The 7500-nt window shown below is 28.8% G+C and overlaps 3 non-coding genes across 3 annotated transcripts in view; all 3 read left to right on the top strand.

Moving 5' to 3' along the window:
- Positions 1-1904: 1904 nt before the first annotated feature.
- On the top strand, positions 1905-4094 carry LOC123304445. Its single transcript, XR_006536465.1, has one exon. It is a non-coding gene; the product is annotated as a small subunit ribosomal RNA (ribosomal RNA).
- Positions 4095-5067: 973 nt separating this feature from the next.
- Positions 5068-5222, top strand: LOC123304450. Its single transcript, XR_006536470.1, has one exon. It is a non-coding gene; the product is annotated as a 5.8S ribosomal RNA (ribosomal RNA).
- Positions 5223-5860: 638 nt separating this feature from the next.
- The window catches only part of LOC123304448, a 4652-nt gene continuing 3012 nt past the window's right edge, over positions 5861-7500 (top strand). The window contains exon 1 of the ribosomal RNA XR_006536468.1: positions 5861-7500. This exon is cut by the window's right edge and continues 3012 nt beyond it. This is a non-coding gene — a ribosomal RNA (large subunit ribosomal RNA).

Raw genomic sequence — 7500 nt, 5'->3', positions numbered from 1 at the left:
TTTATAATAAATTGAATATATTGTATATGTGTCATATGTTGTATAGAGTATGGTTATCGGTAGTAAAATGATAATATGAGTTTGAAATTGTGAATAAAATGTATTTTTGCTATATAAGCTATATAAATGTATTTAAATTTTAATTTTTAGATATAAAATTTTATTTTTAGATATTAAAATAGTTTAATGTCTTTGAGATATATATATAGTATAGTATATGTCAGTAATAATAATTTGAGTTTAAAGCAACGGGTTTTATGTCTTTAATATATATATATATAATAGAAATGTATGTCAGTAATAATAATTTGAGTTTAAAGCAACGGGTTTTATGTCTTTAATATATATAATAGAAATGTATGTCAGTAATAATAATTTGAGTTTAAAGCAACGGGTTTTATGTCTTTAATATATATATATATAATAGAAATGTATGTCAGTAATAATAATTTGAGTTTAAAGCAACGGGTTTTATGTCTTTAATATATATATATATAATAGAAATGTATGTCAGTAATAATAATTTGAGTTTAAAGCAACGGGTTTTATGTCTTTAATATATATATATATAATAGAAATGTATGTCAGTAATAATAATTTGAGTTTAAAGCAACGGGTTTTATGTCTTTAATATATATATATATAATAGAAATGTATGTCAGTAATAATAATTTGAGTTTAAAGCAACGGGTTTTATGTCTTTAATATATATAATAGAAATGTATGTCAGTAATAATAATTTGAGTTTGAAGCAACGAGTTTAATGTCTTTGAGATATATAATGGATGGTGTAAGTGTATAAAAATATATAATAGTAATTATGTGTTAAAAGAAATATATTTTGGTTATGATAGCATGCATATTAAAGTAACACGCCAAAATTTTTCTATACACATAATATATACAAAATTATATATATTCAAAATATACTGGATGATAATCAGTTTGGTTTATTTTGTATATATATTAAAAATTTTTTTTTACACATGTATGCATATTTATTATTATATGAAATTTTTATCTCAGTTTTAATAAATATGTATTGAAATAAATAATAATACAATCTTATATATATTGATAATAGTCTGGATGGTAATCAGTTTGGATTATTTTGATATTAAATATTGTATTATTATTTTTTGTAAGAAAAACCTCTATATGTATATCTATTTATATCAATAATATTTTTATTTTTATTAAATTATTGATTATAAAATAGAATAACATATAAATTTATGTATTTTTTTTTGGTCAAAGCAAGTTCATGGGTTATAAGTTTTAAACTTTACACTCTGATATGAGCACACAAAATTTATATAAAAATTATTATTTATAAATAATATTACATTGACTCACCTCATACCAAGCGAGAATATTAAGTGTTATTATAACGTTTTTTATTTAAAATTAACTTTTTAAATAAAATTAAAAAATAAATGACGCTTTCAATCTAGCGACGAGTATGAGAAAATGTTTGAAATTTTTTAAGACCCATTTGGTGATGGTCTGACAAGAAATTATAATTATTTTATTTTTTTATTTTTTATTCAATAATATTTATTATGAATAACATGTTATATATTTCTTTTTGTAAAAGCAAAAAAATTATATAAATGACATAATAAATATATATTTGAAAAAAAAAAAGAAAAAATTAATAATAATATATATATCTCATATGTTTTTTCTATTAATTTTAAAACAATAGAGATATTAAAAAAAAAAAAAAAAATTTATATCAGTAATGGGTGAGACCATCTGATATTTAAAATGAAATTGTAATAATAATATTATTATATATTAATAATTATTATATGAAAATTTTTTTTCTTATAATAAGAAAACAAAAAAAAAAATATCATATATATATTTATTATATATTTAATATTATAAATACAAATAGTTCCCTGGTTGATCCTGCCAGTAGTCATATGCTTGTCTCAAAGATTAAGCCATGCATGTCTCAGTACAAGCCAAATTAAGGTGAAACCGCGAAAGGCTCATTATATCAGTTATGGTTCCTTAGATCGTACCCACATTTACTTGGATAACTGTGGTAATTCTAGAGCTAATACATGCAAACAGAGTTCCGACCAGAGATGGAAGGAATGCTTTTATTAGATCAAAACCAATCGGTGTAAATTTTCAATTTGCATCGTTTCGAATTTGGTGACTCTGAATAACTTTAAGCTGATCGCACGGTCAGCGTACCGGCGACGCATCTTTCAAATGTCTGCCTTATCAACTGTCGATGGTAGGTTCTGCGCCTACCATGGTTGTAACGGGTAACGGGGAATCAGGGTTCGATTCCGGAGAGGGAGCCTGAGAAACGGCTACCACATCCAAGGAAGGCAGCAGGCGCGCAAATTACCCACTCCCGGCACGGGGAGGTAGTGACGAAAAATAACGATACGGGACTCATCCGAGGCCCCGTAATCGGAATGAGTACACTTTAAATCCTTTAACGAGGATCCATTGGAGGGCAAGTCTGGTGCCAGCAGCCGCGGTAATTCCAGCTCCAATAGCGTATATTAAAGTTGTTGCGGTTAAAAAGCTCGTAGTCGAATCTGTGTCCTACACTGTTGGTTCAATGCTCGCGTATTGTTTAACTAGCATGTTATGTGGGACGTCCTACCGGTGGGTGGTATAGATTATATATAAAATATTATATTTTAATGTTATTATTTATTTAATGCATTTTATATATAAATATTTTTATTATGTAATTTATCGTAAGTGTTTAACCGTTAAGAGCGGTGACAGCCCCCAATTGCAATCCCGTTGCGGTGCTCTTAATTGAGTGTCGAGATGGGCCGGTACGTTTACTTTGAACAAATTAGAGTGCTTAAGGCAGGCTAAAATTTTGCCTGAATATTGTGTGCATGGAATAATGGAATAGGATCTCGGTTCTATTTTGTTGGTTTTCGGAATATCCGAGATAATGATTAATACGGACAGATGGGGGCATTCGTATTGCGACGTTAGAGGTGAAATTCTTGGATCGTCGCAAGACGGACAGAAGCGAAAGCATTTGCCAAAAATGTTTTGATTGATCAAGAACGAAAGTTAGAGGTTCGAAGGCGATCAGATACCGCCCTAGTTCTAACCATAAACGATGCCAGCTAGCGATCCGCCGAAGTTCCTCCGATGACTCGGCGGGCAGCTTCCGGGAAACCAAAGCTTTTGGGTTCCGGGGGAAGTATGGTTGCAAAGCTGAAACTTAAAGGAATTGACGGAAGGGCACCACCAGGAGTGGAGCCTGCGGCTTAATTTGACTCAACACGGGAAACCTCACCAGGCCCGGACACCGGAAGGATTGACAGATTGAGAGCTCTTTCTTGATTCGGTGGGTGGTGGTGCATGGCCGTTCTTAGTTGGTGGAGCGATTTGTCTGGTTAATTCCGATAACGAACGAGACTCTAGCCTGCTAAATAGACGTACTTTACCGGCATCTCAAGGCCCATCAACTGTTTAATTTCCTATATCATTCCTATTTTCATATGTGTTATGTATTGTATTTATATATATATATGCATGTATTTTTGAGATTTTTAATAATCAAGATTATATTTTGTATTATATATTGTGCTTTATGTTGCATATGTTAAAGGTGTATGGGTATGTGCAGTTTTTTGATGTGGTTTTTACTGCCGGCGTACAAATAATTCTTCTTAGAGGGACAGGCGGCATTCTAGCCGCACGAGATTGAGCAATAACAGGTCTGTGATGCCCTTAGATGTTCTGGGCCGCACGCGCGCTACACTGAAGGAATCAGCGTGTTCTCTCCCAGGCCGAAAGGTCCGGGTAACCCGCTGAACCTCCTCGTGCTAGGGATTGGGGCTTGCAATTGTTCCCCATGAACGAGGAATTCCCAGTAAGCGCGAGTCATAAGCTCGCGTTGATTACGTCCCTGCCCTTTGTACACACCGCCCGTCGCTACTACCGATTGAATGATTTAGTGAGGTCTTCGGACTGGTACGCGGCAATATTTCTGATATTGCCGATGTTGCTGGGAAGATGACCAAACTTGATCATTTAGAGGAAGTAAAAGTCGTAACAAGGTTTCCGTAGGTGAACCTGCGGAAGGATCATTAACGATATATATAAAATATATATTTATTTATATTTTTTGTATTGTTTTTAAATATTCCAAAAAATAAAAATATTATTGATAAGAAATATTTTTTTTTTTTTTTTAACAAAATAACATATTAATATGTAATTTTCTCAAAAATATATAATAGTAATTATGTGTTAAAAGAGATTTATTTTGGTTATGATAGCGCATATTAAAGTAATACGCCAAACTTTTTTTATACACATAATATATCTATACATATAATATAGAGAATATTATATAAATATTAATAATATTTTTTGTTACATATAAAATATTTTTATATTCAATATTATTATTATTATTATAAAACAATAATTATTAATAAAATCTATAAATAATTTCTCTTATAAAAAAAAGTGAAATTAAAAATAGAATATATTGAAATTATTTGTTTATATGTATATAATCTCTATTAAGAAAAATAAAATAAGATTATAATTGATATAATCTATATTTTTATTTTTCTATGTTATATAATAAAAATAAAGAAAACACAAGATAAAATTTTTTTAAAGAATAAAATTTATTTTAAATTTAAATTTCTTTATATTTTGTCTTGATATTTCTTTTTTTTTATTAAAAGTTATTATGTTAAAAAACAAATCCATTTGTTTTGTACCATATTAATATTATATATATTTTTATGTAGAAAATAATTTATAAAAAAAAAAATAAATACATTTCTATAAAATATACCAAATATTAATTATTATATCTAGCTAGCACTAACAAAAATATCAAAAATGTTATGTATATATTTATTAATACCATAATATCTTTAATTTATATATATATATTTAAAATAAAATATATAATTTATATTCTAGAAAAATTTTTTTATTTTAAAAGAATTTATAAAGATATATATAAATTAATAATTTTATTTTTTATATTAAAAATAAAGATTATTATTAATAATAATACTTACATTTAAAATTTAAAAAGATTACCCTGGACGGTGGATCACTTGGCTCGTGGGTCGATGAAGAACGCAGCTAATTGCGCGTCAACTTGTGAACTGCAGGACACATGAACATTGACATTTCGAACGCACATTGCGGTCCTTGGATACTGTTCCCGGACCACATCTGGCTGAGGGTCGTATACATTATATTATAATATAATAAAAGATTATTTACATAAAATTTTTTTTATGAAAAAGAAATTGATCAATAATTAAAAAAGAAAATTTATTTTTTCATATTTAATTATAAATTGATAAATAAAATTTTTATAAAAGAAATGTAAAATTATTTATATATGAATGTTTTACGCCAAATATAAGAAAAAAATAAATATAAAATGTTTTTAATAGCATTTAAAATTTATATATTTTTTATTATTTGTCGACATTTTTAAATTAATATATCAATATTATTTTTTATCATTTATATATAATATTATAAAACTTTATGTTAATAATAATATTAATAATAAATGATATTAATAATATATTTTTAAAATATTAAATAAAGAAGAATAAACAAAAATATTATATATTAATATTTTGTTATGGAATATTTTATTTGTAATAAAATTTTCAATATACTCGAAAAAAATTAATATATATAATTATTTATTTTTTATTTTCTTCTCTTTAGATAAATATAAAAATAATATTATATAATAATATAAAAAAAATTTGAGTATGAATAATTAAGAAAATTGTTTACTTATAAAATATAACAAAAACATAATATATAAAAAAAATTTTTGTTTTAATACTTCTAAAAACTTTTACGACCTCAGAGTAGGTGAGATTACCCGCTGAATTTAAGCATATTATTAAGCGGAGGAAAAGAAACTAACTAGGATTCCCTTAGTAGCGGCGAGCGAACAGGGATAAGCCCAGCACTGAACCCCGTGGCTGATAAACAGACACTTGGGGAATGTAGTGTTTAGGAAGATTCAATATAAACCTATTGTTATATAATACATCCAAGTCCATCTTGAATGGGGCCATATACCCATAGAGGGTGCCAGGCCCGTAGTGATTATTATTGATGATAGGTGAATCTTTCCTTAGAGTCGGGTTGCTTGAGAGTGCAGCTCTAAGTGGGTGGTAAACTCCATCTAAGGCTAAATATTACCACGAGACCGATAGCGAACAAGTACCGTGAGGGAAAGTTGAAAAGAACTTTGAAGAGAGAGTTAAAGAGTACGTAAAACCGTTCAGGGGTAAACCTGAGAAACCCGAAAGGTCGAAAGATGAGATTCATTTACTTTTTATCGTTAATCAACCAATTTGTACTAGCATGTGACAAAAAAATTTTTATTAGGAATTTTGTATTTTTAGTAAAAATATATGCACTGCTGTATATTGTTAATTGTATGATAACGAGGTATGCACTTCTCATCTTGTAGGACGTTGCGACCCATTAAATATTAATCTATAGGCATTGGTGCGTTGATTAATGTACAATATTATTTTTTTGGATAATATTTTGTGTATGTTAAATGCCTATGTTTCTTGATTAATTGTTTGATGGTATTAATTATAAATTGATATTGAGCCGCGTTATTAACGCGTTCAGATCCACCACGAGTATAAATAGGTTTTTTTTTATTAAAACATATTATATATACGGATTTTATGCCGTTATATGATACTATTTAACTGTCAGTAGGTGTATGATAATGAACTGGTTCATTTTTTTTTTTTTTTTTTTATTAAAAATTTATCTGTCAGCGACGATATAGCTTTGGGTACTTTCAGGACCCGTCTTGAAACACGGACCAAGGAGTCTAGCATGTACGCAAGTCATTGGGAATAAAATATTTTTTCATCGAAATATTTATAAAAATTTTATGAAACCCAAAGGCACAATGAAAGTAAATATTATTTATATTTTTTTTTATATAAATGATAAAAGGAGGATATATTTATATTATGTATTAAATATCGCACTCCTAGGGCGTCTTATATTATTATAATTTAGTTTTCGGATTTTTATTATAATAGAGGCGCACCTAGAGCGTACACGCTGGGACCCGAAAGATGGTGAACTATGCCTGGTCAGGATGAAGTCAGGGGAAACCCTGATGGAGGTCCGTAGCGATTCTGACGTGCAAATCGATCGTCGGAACTGGGTATAGGGGCGAAAGACTAATCGAACCATCTAGTAGCTGGTTCCCTCCGAAGTTTCCCTCAGGATAGCTGGCGTTCATTATATAAGAGTCTCATCCGGTAAAGCGAATGATTAGAGGCCTTGGGGCCGAAACGACCTCAACCTATTCTCAAACTTTAAATGGGTGAGATCTCTAGCTTTCTTAAAAACATTATTTATAATGTGAAGCTATGAGAATATATTTTTTTGTATATATGGATCAGAGTGCCAAGTGGGCCACTTTTGGTAAGCAGAACTGGCGCTGTGGGATGA

This window comes from Chrysoperla carnea (assembly GCF_905475395.1).
Source record: "Chrysoperla carnea chromosome X unlocalized genomic scaffold, inChrCarn1.1 SUPER_X_unloc_53, whole genome shotgun sequence".
Taxonomy (NCBI): Eukaryota; Metazoa; Arthropoda; class Insecta; order Neuroptera; family Chrysopidae; genus Chrysoperla; species Chrysoperla carnea.
This window is presented reverse-complemented; position numbering and strand designations above follow the sequence as displayed.